General features: G+C 37.5%; 1 protein-coding gene and 1 long non-coding RNA gene across 2 annotated transcripts in view; both read right to left on the bottom strand.

Annotated features, from left to right (window-relative positions):
• The window catches only part of LOC106136244 (cytochrome P450 6B5), a 425,135-nt gene that overhangs the window by 198,421 nt on the left and 210,523 nt on the right, over positions 1-16,191 (bottom strand). The gene's annotated exons all lie outside the window — the stretch shown is intronic.
• On the bottom strand, positions 1,321-2,471 carry LOC132902831 (uncharacterized). Its single transcript, XR_009657255.1, has 2 exons — positions 2,341-2,471; positions 1,321-1,577 (listed from the first exon to the last, which is right to left on the bottom strand). It is a non-coding gene; the product is annotated as an uncharacterized LOC132902831 (long non-coding RNA).

The following is a 16,191-nucleotide window of genomic DNA, read 5'->3' as shown; positions in this document are numbered from 1 at the left end:
AATTAACAAATAAAAATTTGCAACGCCCGCGAGAATCGAATGATTAATAACGTTAATTAATTTAGAATAGGTCCAGTAACGGAATATAATTGAAAAATATCTCCGAGTGTTTGCCAGGAATTTATGCCAGTCTGTCTAATTGGTCCAAACTGTAATTTCCCGAAGGGTGTACTTTGGTCTAAGTTACGAACTTGCAGCGAAATGGACAATACGACAAAAAACCTAATTTTAATTTTTTACTTTCATAGTGGGGACTAAAATGAACGACTCATTATCTTTTAATTTTGTTCGGTTTTACAATTCGGTTTATCTGACACACAATTTTTTACAACAAGTTGTTTATAATCTAAATAAAACAGCCATTGAAGGACCCGCGATAAAAAAATATAAATTAAAAAATGAAAAAGGCTCACCCACTCACTACATAAAAATGCAGAAATCAGTCTTTATTCTCTACTGGGCAGACAGAACCAACAGTCAGGAGAATCACATGAATATCTTACTAATAATATTATTTCAAGAGTTGCAAGTTTGTGCTGTTATGTCTCTTTTTCTTTCTGATTTTGATGAAATTTGATGCACGGGTAGACAACCTGAAATAACATAATAAGCTCGTTTCATCCCAAACTCCCACGAGAGTGAAACCTTGGGGCGTAGCTAGTAAAAATCTAAATATGATCTAAATCGCTCTCACCTGTACCTTGCATTCATTTGTAATCAACCCGATGAAATAATTCTCTAACCGTTGAATTATTCGCTAATGAGTCTTACTAATGGGGTTACTTTTAATAACGATTAACCCTTTTTCTGTCTAATTGCTTTTGAGACCAGGAAGCGTAAAACGGAACGGTTTAATTCGGATCTTGCGGTCTCAATTGCTAAGATTGTTATGTTTTGATGACTTCCTCTTCTTAATTCGACCTTTGTTGATTTCGTTTTTATAAGTTATCGTGCTTGGTTAAAATGCATGATACGCAGAGACACAGGTTCCAATCCCACCTCGACCATGTACAAATGACTATTTTTAAAATTATGTACATTAGTTTGAATATCAACTGATGCTTTTGCTGCTGCCACTAAAGGCAACTGGATGTGTAACCATGATCGATCCAATACGGGTTAGGTTTACCTGCAAAGGTTGCAGAGGTCAGATAGGAGTGACTTTGGGTAAAAACCTGACTCACCCAATACAGGATCCATGGTCAAAGGCATACCCCGGGCTTCTCTCCAGAGAGAGATTGATATATATTTTTTTTGTCTTCGCTTGTGTATAGGCGAGACGTTGCTTAATTACAGGACAATATAACATTTTACAGGAACTTTTGGAACTTAACATTTATTTGGTTCAATAAAGTTTACATACAAAAAAGGAAATTCACTTAATTTTTTTTAACAGTCTGATACTAGAACACACTTTCCAGTGTCCGTGTTCCTCACAGTAGGGGTGTCACAGAAGCAATCAGGGATGTCACACGCGCCATTCTTCCTCACGAGGTTCTTCGTGTCAGGGTTGTCACATGATGGCTCGTACACTCTTGGACAATATAGCACGGAATGTTCGCCGGGAGGGCATTTTTCTAAAGAGAAATAAACATTTTATTGACTTTTATGCACTTTGAGGAAGAATGGTCGATATTGTGCCCGAATTAATCATATACAGGAACATATCAGTTACAGGAATAGAAAAGGGTATGTTAAGATGGTTCGGTCATGTGGAGAGGATGAATGAAAGCAGGTTGACTAAGCAGATATACAAGGAGAGTGTGGAGGGAAAGGTCGGAGTGGGAAGACCTAGACGAACGTATCTTGATCAAATTAAGGACGTCCTGGTAAAGGGTCAGGTCAAAAGTACCCGAAACCGCCGAGCTTGTATGAAGAGAGTTATGAATGTGGACGAAGCGAAAGAAGTATGCAGAGATCGTGGCAAGTGGAAAGAGGTAGTCTCTGCCTACCCCTCCGGGAAAGAGGCGTGATTTTATGTATGTATGTATTAATCATATACTAGGTGTTACCGTCGACTTGACATCCATGGGAAAGACGGTCATAGTTAATGAAAGCTAAGAGGTTTAATTAAAAAAATATATATGTACTAGCTGTCCCGGCAAACGTTGTTTTGCCATATAAATAATTTTTAAGGAAATTTCTTTTTAAATAAAAATATTAAGGGTGGACAACCCTTATCACTTAGGGGTATGAAAAATAGATCATGGCCGATTCTCAGACCTACTCAATATGCTCACAAAATTTCATGAGAATCGGTCAAGCCGTTTCGGAGGAGTACGGGCACGGACATTGTGACACGATAATTTTATATATATAAGATATATGTATAGTACTCACTTGTTGGAAATCCTTGGCCAAGAACCGCCACAACAAAACATAATAACATAAAAATGCTTAAACAATTCATTACAATAAAGAAAATAACGTGTGTTAACTTACAAGTGTGCTAACTTTATGTTTGTTGTTCGTTATAACAATATGCTTTATATACTCATCTTGTATGTTTAAAACAGCTGTTTTCAATGTAAAAAATCCCCTTTTACGAATCCAAAGAAATAATGTTTACTATATATATGTATTTAACGAGGTTTTTCCTTATAGAAAAACTAGATCACGCCCGCAGCTCCGGCTGCGTAAAACATTTAACAAACAAAATTTTCCGTTATTGTTGAAAATACAACATCATACTTAACACTTGCCAAGATCCTTTCATACTTGATTTGCTTCATTTCCATTCATCAATCTTTACAAACAAACTACGCTAGTCAAGGATTTAACCTTCCAACATTCCAATTTACAAATCTGAAATATACCTAACGGGGTAGACAGAACCAGCAGTCTTGCTGAAATGTCATGAGTTCATTAGGTGATTAAGATTACGTAATAAACATAAACGCGTTTTATTGGTTAGTGTTTTTACCTTCATTTTATAGGTATGATATCAGAGCAATAAATAATCTGTTGTTAAAAGTCCCGATCCTAATAGATTCGTATAATAATACCTTCTTATTGGAATAAGGTTATTTGTAAACTTTAACTAAGGAATTAACAAGTTACATTGTCATATTATTTAACTTGGAAGGCAATATGTCCGTCCGCAAGCACTGTGTATGAAGGAATGAACGATAGAAGATGGCGTTTGTATATCATTTTGAATTAATCAATTGTGTGATTAATTTTTGCAATTCAAAAAAAATAATTCAACAAAAAATAAAAATATTAATTTCATTCAAGGTAAAGGTCTACGTTATATATACATATATTATTTATATGTTGATATAGTTCAAACATATATAAACACACTAAATAGACACAACAAGAACCAAATTATTTGTAGGTAAGGAAAATAATTTTTTTGTGTTATAGAAGGGAATTCTAGTGTGGCAGACGATGTAACTCTTATAATGTAGATAACTTATTTTTTGATTTTAATAAATATTATAATCATGTTAGTTTATATTATAAATCCAAAGATTGTGAGTATGTCAGGATGTCAGTATGGATGTTTGTTACTCTTTCACGCAAACACTACTGAACCGATTACGATCAAATTTGGTATGTAGGTAGCTGAAGACCCAGAATAACATATAGGCTATTCTGGATCTTCAGCTACCTACATGCCCAATTTCTTTTTATCCCGGAGTTCCCGCGGGATTGATAGGGTTTCCATGGGGACGAAGTCCCGGGCGACCACTAGTGTTATATAAATGAGTAGCTTTTATTAGGATATGGTTTTTATTTCTTGTAACGATGACTCTCTACTTAATATTGTAAAAGAAAAAATATATTATTTTTTTAAACACGCTACCAGGGAACATAATGAATAAAAACTTAACAACTTATAAATAAATCTACTGCCGCTTTGTATGCGCAAGAGATTTGTACTTTTATTTGTGACGAGTCAACTTAAGAAAATATTAAATACATTTTATGATACGAGTATTTGACGCAGAGTTTACGAGTGTAGTGACAGAAGCTACTTTATATCTAGAAGCTCTCTCGAACGAAACCCACCTACGATACGCCATTTTGAGGTAATCATAGGATCTCAAGGCACTAGAAAATGTCTAATGTTTTACTTATTTTTTTAAATCTTTTATATTAAAAACCTTCCAAACTTTGTAACAGATTTGATCTTAAATTACAGCGACCGAGCAAAATAAAAATGGCGTACACACAGAGGGGCTGGAACAAAAAGAATTTGAGTGTTATCAGCTCTGTTTGTTGTTTCATGTTTACGAGATGTCATAAAGCTAATACCACCTTTTGTTCTCCCCCTACAGAAAAGAGGTCGGTAAGGAGCAAACATTGCGACGACGTGGCGTTTCTATTTGTTTAACTCCGTGGGAGATTAGGGATTTTCCTTTTGAGCTAAATAGTGTAGTTGCTGGGAGGAATTTAAAAAATATAAATATATATATATATATTGCGCATTACTAAAAAAAAAAACCCGCAATATTTTTTATAGAAATAGTAAAAGTAAATGCGTTTTTTATTTCATAACTGGTAAATCATCACTGATCTGTTTTACATATTATAATTAATATTGTAAAAGGATGTTTTTATGGTGGCTTCCAGTCCACTGGACTGCGCCCGCGTCTTTGCCCTTTGTGAAACAGAAATTGCGACTAATTTATCTCTTAGTGCACCCCAAGAACATATAAGGTACTTTTTACACATTTCAAATTTCTATACTCAGTGGGTTGGGCTGTTAAGATGCGTTGATTGTCAATCAGTCAGTGAGCTCTTTCAAAACATACATACGTATAGTCATGTCTATATCCCTTGCGGGGAAGACAGAGAGAACAGTCTCGAAAAGACTGAAAGGCCACGTTCAGCTGTATGGCTTCATGATGTACCTAATAGAGATTCAAATAGTGTCAGGTTGCTAACCCATCGCCTACATGGGGAATCCCAAGTTCATAAGCCTATCCCTTAGTTGCTTTTAACAACACCCATGGAAAAGATATGGAGTGGTTCCATTCTGAAGGGCCGGAAACCACACGGCTCTTCAAGTTTTTAATTAGAATTATGACTAAAACATTAATTCGTCCTTTCACAACTAAAAAATAAATCGAGTCAAACTGATTACAACATCATCAGTTCAATGTCCAAATTATTCAATCTTGTCCCGAAATCACGCCCTTAACTTGGGCTATCAAATTAGTTCAATTTTCTGCAAAGGGAGCCGGGGGCCTTATTAATAATGTGACCGTAGAAGGGACTAGTTTTGGAGGTCAGACGGGTCACACCTGTGCAACTACTTCATTTTGTTGAGACGCACGATTGCCCGAACAGGCGGCCCGGAAGGACTTCATACACTCCCATCAATGTTGATTCAGTAGACACCTCTAGTCTCCTGTGGCGCAGCGGTGTTGCGATTGTCTGTGACACCGGAGGTTCCGGGTTCGAATCCCGGCCAGGGCATGATGAGAAAAGAAGTTTTTCTAATTGGCCTGGGTCTTGCATGTTTATCTATATAAGTATTCATTATTAAATATAGTATCGTTGAGTTAGTATCTCGTAACACAAGTCTCGAACTTACTTCGAGGCTAACTCAATCAGTGTAATTTGTCCCGTATATATTTATTTATCCTGGTATACAAGCTGATAGAGGCAAGATTACATAGATGGAATAAGGTACATATTGTTCCCGGGGCAGTGCTGTGAGGAATTTTGTATGCAAAAGGGAATCATCGAGTTGCATCCAAAATGGTTGGTAACAAAATTAGAAATATTGCGATGACGACAATTTGTTTGATTTGTTTTTCCTTACAATATTTTACATATTTATTTAAAGCTTATAGGCCTCTCGGTTATTAATACATAAAATCACGCTTATTTCCCGGAGGGGTAGGCAGAAACTATATCTTTCGTCGTATCTTCGGTTTAAGGTAAGTACTCTTTGAACTGATCTTTCGTTATGACGCTAGTTTTAGTGAGGCTAAAATAAAATAAAAAAATTCAGGCTTGCATTTTGATCAATAAAGGTTAAGCACTAAAAATATTATTAGGGTCAAACGTGCTAACATCAACGGGAAATCAACTCTGAAAGTGCGAGTTGTTTAGAACTACCAGAACTTGATAATTGGCAGTCCAAGAGACGGTTATTGAATTTAATAACGCAGTAACTCCCTTAATTGTTTGCCATTACTGTTAAATTTCAAGATTAGGTTGTTAATACAAATCGTATTAATTTATCATTTCAACGTTATGGTCTTTGGAGGGTTTAAATTAAGTCTTGTTCTTTTTACGTGTTGTTCTCGCACGAATAAAGAAAAAGGATAGGACCACTCCATCTCGTTCCCATGGATGTCGTAAAAGGCGACTAAGGGATAGGCTTATAAACTTGGGATTCTTCTTTTAGGCGATGGGTTAGCAACCTGTCATTATTTGAATCTAAATTACATCATTTAGCCATACAGCTGAACGTGGCATTTTCGTCTTCTCAAAACTGTTGGCTCTGTCTACCCCGCAAGGGATGCAGACGTGACTAAATATACAAAATATCATAATTTTGAAATTGTAGGTATATTTATAAAAAAATCTCCAACAAACGTACACTTTCACGGAGCCAGACACAAAGTCCTATTTTAAAATTCTTTATCATTCATTTTCCTTTATGAGAAAATATCGTCACTTCGGAAAATTGTCAATTCATTTACTGCAAACTTGACGCTGAACCGTTGGGAAATATAAACAGCGTCGGCTCTTCAGTGACCGTTTAAAAATAAAAGCATATCGATACTTTGAAAGGGTTTTCAGTGGTAATGAAGAAACGAAGAAAAAAGCTGCTTACAGGAATAGTTTCAGTAGACGTCCGTTTTTGCAAACAGTCAACAACCTTTATTTTTTCGTTATGTGATTTTGTGTTCAAAAAATTAAGTGCGAATTAGTATATTTAGAAAATTGCGCGAATAAAATTGTAATCCGCTTATTTGGCAATTTTAATATAAAAGTTCCATATCTTATTACAATAAATAATAATTTGATTGTTTGTTTATTAGGGATAATCTTCGGAAAAATTTAACAGATCATAAAAATTATTTAAATGTTGAAAATGAACATCATTTGCGGGCGTTATAGGCTATATACATATATACCACGAGCGAAACCGTGGGAGGTCGCTAATATAATTTATAACGCAGAGTTTTTAAATTTAACTTGTGGGTTCCTTAACATATTGTCTAAGAGACTAAGGGAAGATTTGCCGAAATTACCACAGAAACGAAATTTTACGGTTTTTTTTACCGCGGTATATATCTAGCTCTACAGGAAAAGAAAATACACTGAAAACAAATTGGATTTAGGCGGTGGTAGAAAAAGGCCCTATGTGTAGTAAAAAAAAACTGTACTCGTGAAGTTATCTGAAGAATAGGAACCGTTTAACCCGGATAGGTCGACAAATAGCGCGGGGTTATCGACAGTTTGGTGCCAACAAAGGATGCAATTTGTCAAATCAAACAGTTCGCTAGGCGGGAGATACGGGTCCGTATTGCGGACGGGAACGCTCTTGAATAGAAAGTGGACGTGGTAGGAAGGAAAGGATATTCCATCAATCTATGTAGATAACCGCGAATGTATTTTGACTATAATCTCTGGGGTAGATAGAAGGAGGTAAGGGATAAAGATGTGATTTGTGTGTGTGTGTGTGTGTGTGTGTGTATGTGCAAGTAATAAAGATTGATTTTTTTTATTAATAATAATTGTAATATTCTTTTTTTAAATCTAATAATGTGTGTCCAGTTGCCTTCGGTCACTATCGAAACCAAATTTCGAAATACGATTTTTATTCCTTCGAAATTGGTTTTGGTAAAATAATAATATTTGTAGTATCTTTGTATTTCGATTTCCATTAAATATTTTTTTTTTATTTTTATGTCATTGAGTAGTCTCCTTCACACTATCCACACACACACATATAGTTCGGGCTTCCTCTTTTTCATTATGTCACTTCTATCTTATTAACTCTTATGGATTAATTTAACTTATTTTTTTTCTTTTCTTTGCTGCACTACTTTTAGATAATGTTTTATTTAACAACAAGTAAGGATTGCTATTTAGCATCTTTAGCTATGGCTCCGAAACATGGACTATAAAACAAGCAGATCGTAACCGCATTGATGCTTTCGAGATGTGGTGCTGGAGAAAGATGCTCCAGATTCCATGGACTGCATTTCGCACAAACAAGTCCATTCTTCGTGAACTCAACATCCAAACTAGGCTTTCCACCACCTGTTTACGAAGAATCCTGGAATTTTTTGGCCACATAGCCCGCAAAGATACACAGATACACATGTATGTTAAGTTTGTCCGAATTCGGTCCCGTATGTTCACACCAATAGTATCCAATAGTGCCGTTCTTGATCTCAAGTTGACAGGGCGTGGATTGAGAGATCACGTTATTTAACCCATTATGACAAAAGAAGTGTGTGATTTTGATTTATTTATTATTTGAATCTCAATTCCATCTCTAAGCCATACAGCTGAACGTAGCCTTACGTATTTGTGAGACTGTTGGATCTGCCTAACCTGTAATGTATAAACACTTAGTTATATGTGTCTAAATAATTAAATAAAAAATAGTTAATTCAGAATATTGGTACAGTCAACTGTTTATCAAGTTACCCTGCATGGGACTCTACGAGGCTGTAATTGAACCAAATTTGCCGTGAATTTGGTAGGTTGATATGCTATGCTATCAAGGCTGTAGAATTTGAACCTATGTAGTACTCAGGTCCAAATTCTACAGGCACCCGACGCCCTTAAAAGTAATTGTGTATCTCATTTTCATTATACTAAAGCTGTAAATATTTCAAAGCAGTACTTAGCCTCCAGACACGGGCATTTGTTAGTTTTAATTAGTTTAAGACAAAAGGATTCTAGTTAACTCTGATTGTTGTATTTTAAGTTATTTTAACATGTGTGAATAAATTCTGATGATTATTTTGCGATTAACAAATAAATCATTGTTAGATAAAGTCACTCGTGAATACCTACATAGTTTTTCGTGCAATTTACGTCTTGAACCCCTGCGAGGTTGTCAGAATTATGAACAAAAAGGCTATAAAAAATGTACAATAGATGTGTTTAAAAATTTTAATGTATTACTAATGTTACCTTAGAAGGTTGCTAAGGTTAATTGACCTTAAGTAACTAACTGGCCATATAGCAAAAAAAATAGTTGAGACAGGAAGAAATGCGTTCGTCTTTTGTTAATTTTTACAACAATGATTTTGAGACGCAATTGTTAGGGTTTTTTTTATTTTATATTATAGTTTTCTTTTGATTTACCAACTCAAAGTACTTATTTTATTTTTATCCCTCATAATTAACTATATATGGTGATATTTTTCTTTAAATAACACATTATTGTCCTTTACTCCTAAGTAGGTACTTGCTCCGCTTACAAGACTGCCGCTATCCATACAAATTTCTTGTTTCGAATCAAATTTAATTCAACCCTAGAAATTCGCTTTGAAATGAATTGCCAAATCCTTAAAAGGATCTGTGCAACCACAGGGAAGATCTGAAAGGGCTCGAATTGAAGGCATGCGTTTAAGGACATTAAACATTTTATTCAGAGATTCAAGCAATCAAATAAGGCGTGAAGTGCGTAGGGAACGTAAGAGATCCCCAGGATGTAAATGTGAATGGATGCGGTATTTTTGACGTTTTTTAATGTACCAAAGAATCGATGGTCAAGTCTTTATAATAGATTTAACCATTATGCCCCTTTCCGGAAGGGGGAGGTAGAGACTACATCTTTCCATTTGCTAAGATCCCTACATACTAGAATAGTATAGAATACATACACATACATACATAAAATCACGCCTCTTTCCCGGAGGGGTAGGCAGAGACTACCTCTTTCCACTTGCCACGATCTCTGCATACTTCTTTCGCTTCGTCCACATTCATAACTCTCTTCATACAAGCTCGGCGGTTTCGGGTACTTTTGACCTGACCCTTTACCAGGACGTCCTTAATTTGATCAAGATACGTTCGTCTAGGTCTTCCCACTCCGACCTTTCCCTCCACACTCTCCTTGTATATCTGCTTAGTCAACCTGCTTTCATTCATCCTCTCCACATGACCGAACCATCTTAACATACCCTTTTCTATTCCTGTAACTACATCTTCTTTCACATCACAACATTCCCTTATCACGCTGTTCCTTATCCTGTCACTCAATTTCACACCCATCATACTCCTTAACGCTCTCATTTCCACTGCATTTATTCTGCTTTCATGCTTCTTTTGCCATACCCAACTTTCACTCCCATACATTAATGTCGGGACCAACACGCCCCTGTGCACAGCCAGTCGAGCCTTTTTGGATAGTTTCTGACTGCTCATAAAGGCATGCAAAGCTCCATTCACCATGTTCCCCGCGTTCACTCTCCTTTCAATATCACTGTCATACTTGCCATCTGATGTAAACTTTGATCCTAGATATACAAACTCTTTCACTTGCTCCACTTTTTCTCCTCCAATCAAAATATTACATGCTGTCATTTCTTTCTCCATTTCAAAAACCAGTGTTTTAGTTTTACTTACGTTCACTTTCATTCCTTTCTCTTTTAAAGCTTCATGCATACAGTTTACCATCTCCTGTAACTCCTCCGCTGATGACGCCAGTATAACCTGATCGTCGGCATAGAGCAGACATTTGACGAGTAACTCATTCATCCTTAATCCACTTTTAGACTCTTTCAAATCTGTCAAACAGCTATCCATAAATAGGTTGAACAGCCACGGTGACGCAACACATCCTTGCCTAACGCCTTTCTCAATCTTAAACCACTCAGTGTGCGCTCCGTTTATCCTGACACAAGCACTCGAATCCTCATATAAGGATTTCAGTGCTCGTATTAAGAGACTGCTCACCCCATGCATAGAAAGTGCTGACCACAATTCATTCCTCTCAACTCTGTCATAGGCCTTTTCCAGATCTACGAATGTGCAATAGACTTTTTGACTCTTGGCCAAAAACTTTTCGGCTATGCACCGCAAGGAAAAGACCTGATCAGTACATCCCATTCCCTTTCGAAATCCCGCTTGAGCATCCCATATTTTGTCATCAGTTTCATTCCTGACTCTATTAATCAATACCTTAGCATACAATTTGCCGACGACGCTAAGCAGGCTTATACCACGATAATTTTTGCAATCCAGCTGTGACCCTTTTCCTTTGTAAAGTGGCACGATAACAGCCTTACACCAATCTTTTGGTACTCGGCCGCTTCTCCAACACAAATTGAAAAGGCAGTACAACTGACTAGCTACTACGCCTTTTCCTGCTTTAAGCATCTCGACCGACACTCTATCACACCCAGCAGCCTTTCCCGCTTTCATACTCTTAAGTGCTTCCACAATTTCGAACATTTCAATTTCGCCTTCCATCTCATTCTCTTTTTCTTCGCTATAGCAGAAATCTTTCTTATTTCCTTCCTTTTTTTCAAATAAACTTTCAAAATAGTCCTTCCATATCTTTAGTACACATTCTTCTCCTTTCACAACGCTACCATCCTGGCATCTGATCCTAGTCAGCTCTCTGGTTATAGTATTTCCTCGGGCTGACCTTACGGATTTCCAGAATACTTTCAAATTTGACTGAAAGTCTTCTGATAGCCTTTTATCAAAATCCTCTTTATACTCTTCTTTCTTTCTAATCACAGCTTTCTTAACCAAATCTTTCATTTTCTTATATTCCTTACGTGCTTCATTCACATCTTCATCTATAACCTCTTGCATTCTTAAGTTAGCTTTTGCTGCTAACAAATCCAGCCATGCTTTCTTCTTTAATCGCACAAGTTCTTGCACATCTTTACTCATCCACGCATTTTTGTGATTTTTTCCTTTCCTTCTTCTACTTACACCACACACTTCAACAGCTACTTTCACAATTCTTTCTTTAAATTCCTTCCATCCATCTTCAATATCGCTCATTTCCTCTAAATCTTCAAATTCATCCTTCAGTCTATTAATATACTTCTTACCTACATCCATATCTTGCAAATTTTCTACTTTTACTCTTTCCAAAGCGCTGGTTTGCTCCCTTACCCTGTGCCGCCAGCGATTGAAGATACCCCTTATCCGGGATATCACCAGTAAATGGTCCGAGTCAATGCCAGCACCGCGATATGCACGGGTATCCAGCACTTTGTTCTTCAATCTTTCATCTACAATCACAAAGTCTATCATACTTTTTAAAACACCTTCCACTCTTGTGTAGGTGTGGATCTCTTTATGTTGAAACATTGAGTTCGACACAAAAAGATCCCACTCTAGACAAATTTCTAATACACTTCTTCCATTATCATTCACCTTTTCGTCACCAAACGCACCAAGCACCTTTTCATATCCATCACGCTTTACACCCACCCATCCATTAAAATCACCTAACATAATAATCTTCTCATTTGGCTTGGTAACTTTCAATACTTCTCTTACACTATTCCAGAACTCCTCGTTTTCGCTTTTTGCTGATGTTGTACCCCTCGAACCCACATCCCAAGGTGCATAAACACCTAGAACGAAGATCCGAGTGATTCCAACTTTCAGCCTAATCCATAGAAGACGAGGGCTGACACACTCATACTCATTCACGCACTCAGCCATTCGTGCAGAAAGAATTAGACCGACCCCTTGACAGCCTCGGCTGGTACTGGAAATTCCAGACCAATACGCCGTGTAAGGGCCGTGCTGCGTCGCGTCGCATCCTTTCCGCTTCGTTTCATTCACGCACAACACATCCAAACGTCTTTCATCCATCATCTGGCATACTTCCTCAATCTTATCCTTCATTCCTCCTCTTACATTCATCGTCGCAAAGCGGCTTTCAGCAGACCGCATACCGCTCCCGCCGGGAACGAGACGTGATGGGGTGCGGACACCATCGCCGCCATCTAGGTGCTCTTTCAAAAAATTTGCATCCATGCGATTCCCACGAGACGCTAGGGAAAAATTTTGTCCGCCCCAGCAGAGCCCCGCATGCCAGGGTAAGGCTAGCCATTACCTGGGGGTCGCCCAACCCCATGGCGGAAGTGGCACGCTCGAGACTAGGCTCGCCCCTAGCCATGCATCCATCGGCGCGGCAGACCTTAGATTGGCAGGGATTTACATTAAAGAGGAATCCCAAGTCTATCCCTTAGTCGGCTCTTACGACATCCGTGGGAAAGAGATGGAGTGGTCCTATTCTTTTGTAATGGTGCCGGGAACCACACGGCTAATATAGAATAGAATAGATTAATTTTCAAAATTGGATACAAGGTATCACTTATTGACGTTACATCACTTAAATCTAATTATAACTACTACCGCTTCCGAAGCGCATGTGTAGAAGAAGCGGCGCAACAAACTACACTTCAACAATTTCATCGGACGTCAATTTACAATATATAATATAATACATACTTATTTCTCTCTCTCTCATTCACATTTATATTATCTTGCAACCTTGTCGATTAAGGGTACCTACTGCTGACATGAAAGAAAATTCCATTTAATTATTATTCTGTTAAAGTAAATAAACAATATTTTAGTCAATGACCTCATTCGAGAATTTAAGATAGTAAAAACCTTCGTAATAAAATGTGCCCATTTCTACAGAGGTTTGAATCTAACAGCGGCCGTTTACCAATGACTCTTCTCTGAGTGACGTAAATTCCATTGTTTACCGAAGCACTTTAGGATAAGGAAAACTTCCATAAAGACAATTGCACAATGTGTATGAAGCAATGCTTTAATGTGGATGAGGATAAGTTGCGGAAATAATATGGATAGGGAAATCTTTGCCAATTAATCACATCCAAATTTCGTACATCTTGGTTGGATCCAACCGAGTGTAAAATAATAAAAAGATTTCGCAGTAAATAAAGTGTCGTAAACTGTTTTCAACCGCCGAATGTTATTTGGGGGATTTCCTCAATTGTTCAATATTTTATTCATTTGCCCTTTTCTATTTGTTTTTTTTTTTGGAGTTCCGAAACCAAATGGAAACAAAACGGAACCGTTATGCCAGTCTTATGCCTATGTACTTATACCCTACTCCTTATGGTTCCCGGCGCTTTAGAATAGGTTCATTGATGTCGTTAAAGGCGAATAAGGAATAGGCTTATTAACTTGGAATTCCTCGTTTAGGCGACAGGCTAGCCACCTGTTACTCTGAATGTCAATTCCATCATAAAACCATACAGCTGAACGTGACATTTCAGTCTTTAGAGACTTTTAGCTCTGTTTACCCCGTAAGGGATAAAGACGTGATAATATGTATGTATGTCTTCTTATAATTCAAGCTTATCAACCTGTTTTCGTTGATTTTATTTTTTATTTTATATGTTTCTTTTATTTCCTTCACTATGTTCTGGAATAGTGTAAGAGAAGTATTGAAAGTTACCAAGCCAAATGAGAAGATTATTATGTTAGGTGATTTTAATGGATGGGTGGGTGTAAAGCGTGATGGATATGAAAAGGTGCTTGGTGCGTTTGGTGACGAAAAGGTGAATGATAATGGAAGAAGTGTATTAGAAATTTGTCTAGAGTGGGATCTTTTTGTGTCGAACTCAATGTTTCAACATAAAGAGATCCACACCTACACAAGAGTGGAAGGTATTTTAAAAAGTATGATAGACTTTGTGATTGTAGATGAAAGATTGAAGAACAAAGTGCTGGATACCCGTGCATATCGCGGTGCTGGCATTGACTCGGACCATTTACTGGTGATATCCCGGATAAGGGGTATCTTCAATCGCTGGCGGCACAGGGTAAGGGAGCAAACCAGCGCTTTGGAAAGAGTAAAAGTAGAAAATTTGCAAGATATGGATGTAGGTGAGAAGTATATTAATAGACTGAAGGATGAATTTGAAGATTTAGAGGAAATGAGCGATATTGAAGATGGATGGAAGGAATTTAAAGAAAGAATTGTGAAAGTAGCTGTTGAAGTGTGTGGTGTAAGTAGAAGAAGGAAAGGAAAAAATCACAAAAATGCGTGGATGAGTAAAGATGTGCAAGAACTTGTGCGATTAAAGAAGAAAGCATGGCTGGATTTGTTAGCAGCAAAAGCTAACTTAAGAATGCAAGAGGTTATAGATGAAGATGTGAATGAAGCACGTAAGGAATATAAGAAAATGAAAGATTTGGTTAAGAAAGCTGTGATTAGAAAGAAAGAAGAGTATAAAGAGGATTTTGATAAAAGACTTTCAGTCAAATCTGAAAGTATTCTGGAAATCCGTAAGGTCAGCCCGAGGAAATACTATAACCAGAGAGCTGACTAGGATCAGATGCCAGGATGGTAGCGTTGTGAAAGGAGAAGAATGTGTACTAAAGATATGGAAGGACTATTTTGAAAGTTTATTTGAAAAAAAGGAAGGAAATAAGAAAGATTTCTGCTATAGCGAAGAAAAAGAGAATGAGATGGAAGGCGAAATTGAAATGTTCGAAATTGTGGAAGCACTTAAGAGTATGAAAGCGGGAAAGGCTGCTGGGTGTGATAGAGTGTCGGTCGAGATGCTTAAAGCAGGAAAAGGCGTAGTAGCTAGTCAGTTGTACTGCCTTTTCAATTTGTGTTGGAGAAGCGGCCGAGTACCAAAAGATTGGTGTAAGGCTGTTATCGTGCCACTTTACAAAAGAAAAGGGTCACAGCTGGATTGCAAAAATTATCGTGGTATAAGCCTGCTTAGCGTCGTCGGCAAATTGTATGCTAAGGTATTGATTAATAGAGTCAGGAATGAAACTGATGACAAAATATGGGATGCTCAAGCGGGATTTCGAAAGGGAATGGGATGTACTGATCAGGTCTTTTCCTTGCGGTGCATAGCCGAAAAGTTTTTGGCCAAGAGTCAAAAAGTCTATTGCACATTCGTAGATCTGGAAAAGGCCTATGACAGAGTTGAGAGGAATGAATTGTGGTCAGCACTTTCTATGCATGGGGTGAGCAGTCTCTTAATACGAGCACTGAAATCCTTATATGAGGATTCGAGTGCTTGTGTCAGGATAAACGGAGCGCACACTGAGTGGTTTAAGATTGAGAAAGGCGTTAGGCAAGGATGTGTTGCGTCACCGTGGCTGTTCAACCTATTTATGGATAGCTGTTTGACAGATTTGCAAGAGTCTAAAAGTGGATTAAGGATGAATGAGTTACTCGTCAAATGTCTGCTCTATGCCGACGATCAGGTTATACTGGCG

The sequence above is a fragment of the Amyelois transitella genome, chromosome 18 (assembly GCF_032362555.1).
Source record: "Amyelois transitella isolate CPQ chromosome 18, ilAmyTran1.1, whole genome shotgun sequence".
In the NCBI taxonomy this organism is placed as follows: domain Eukaryota; kingdom Metazoa; phylum Arthropoda; class Insecta; order Lepidoptera; family Pyralidae; genus Amyelois; species Amyelois transitella.
This window is presented reverse-complemented; position numbering and strand designations above follow the sequence as displayed.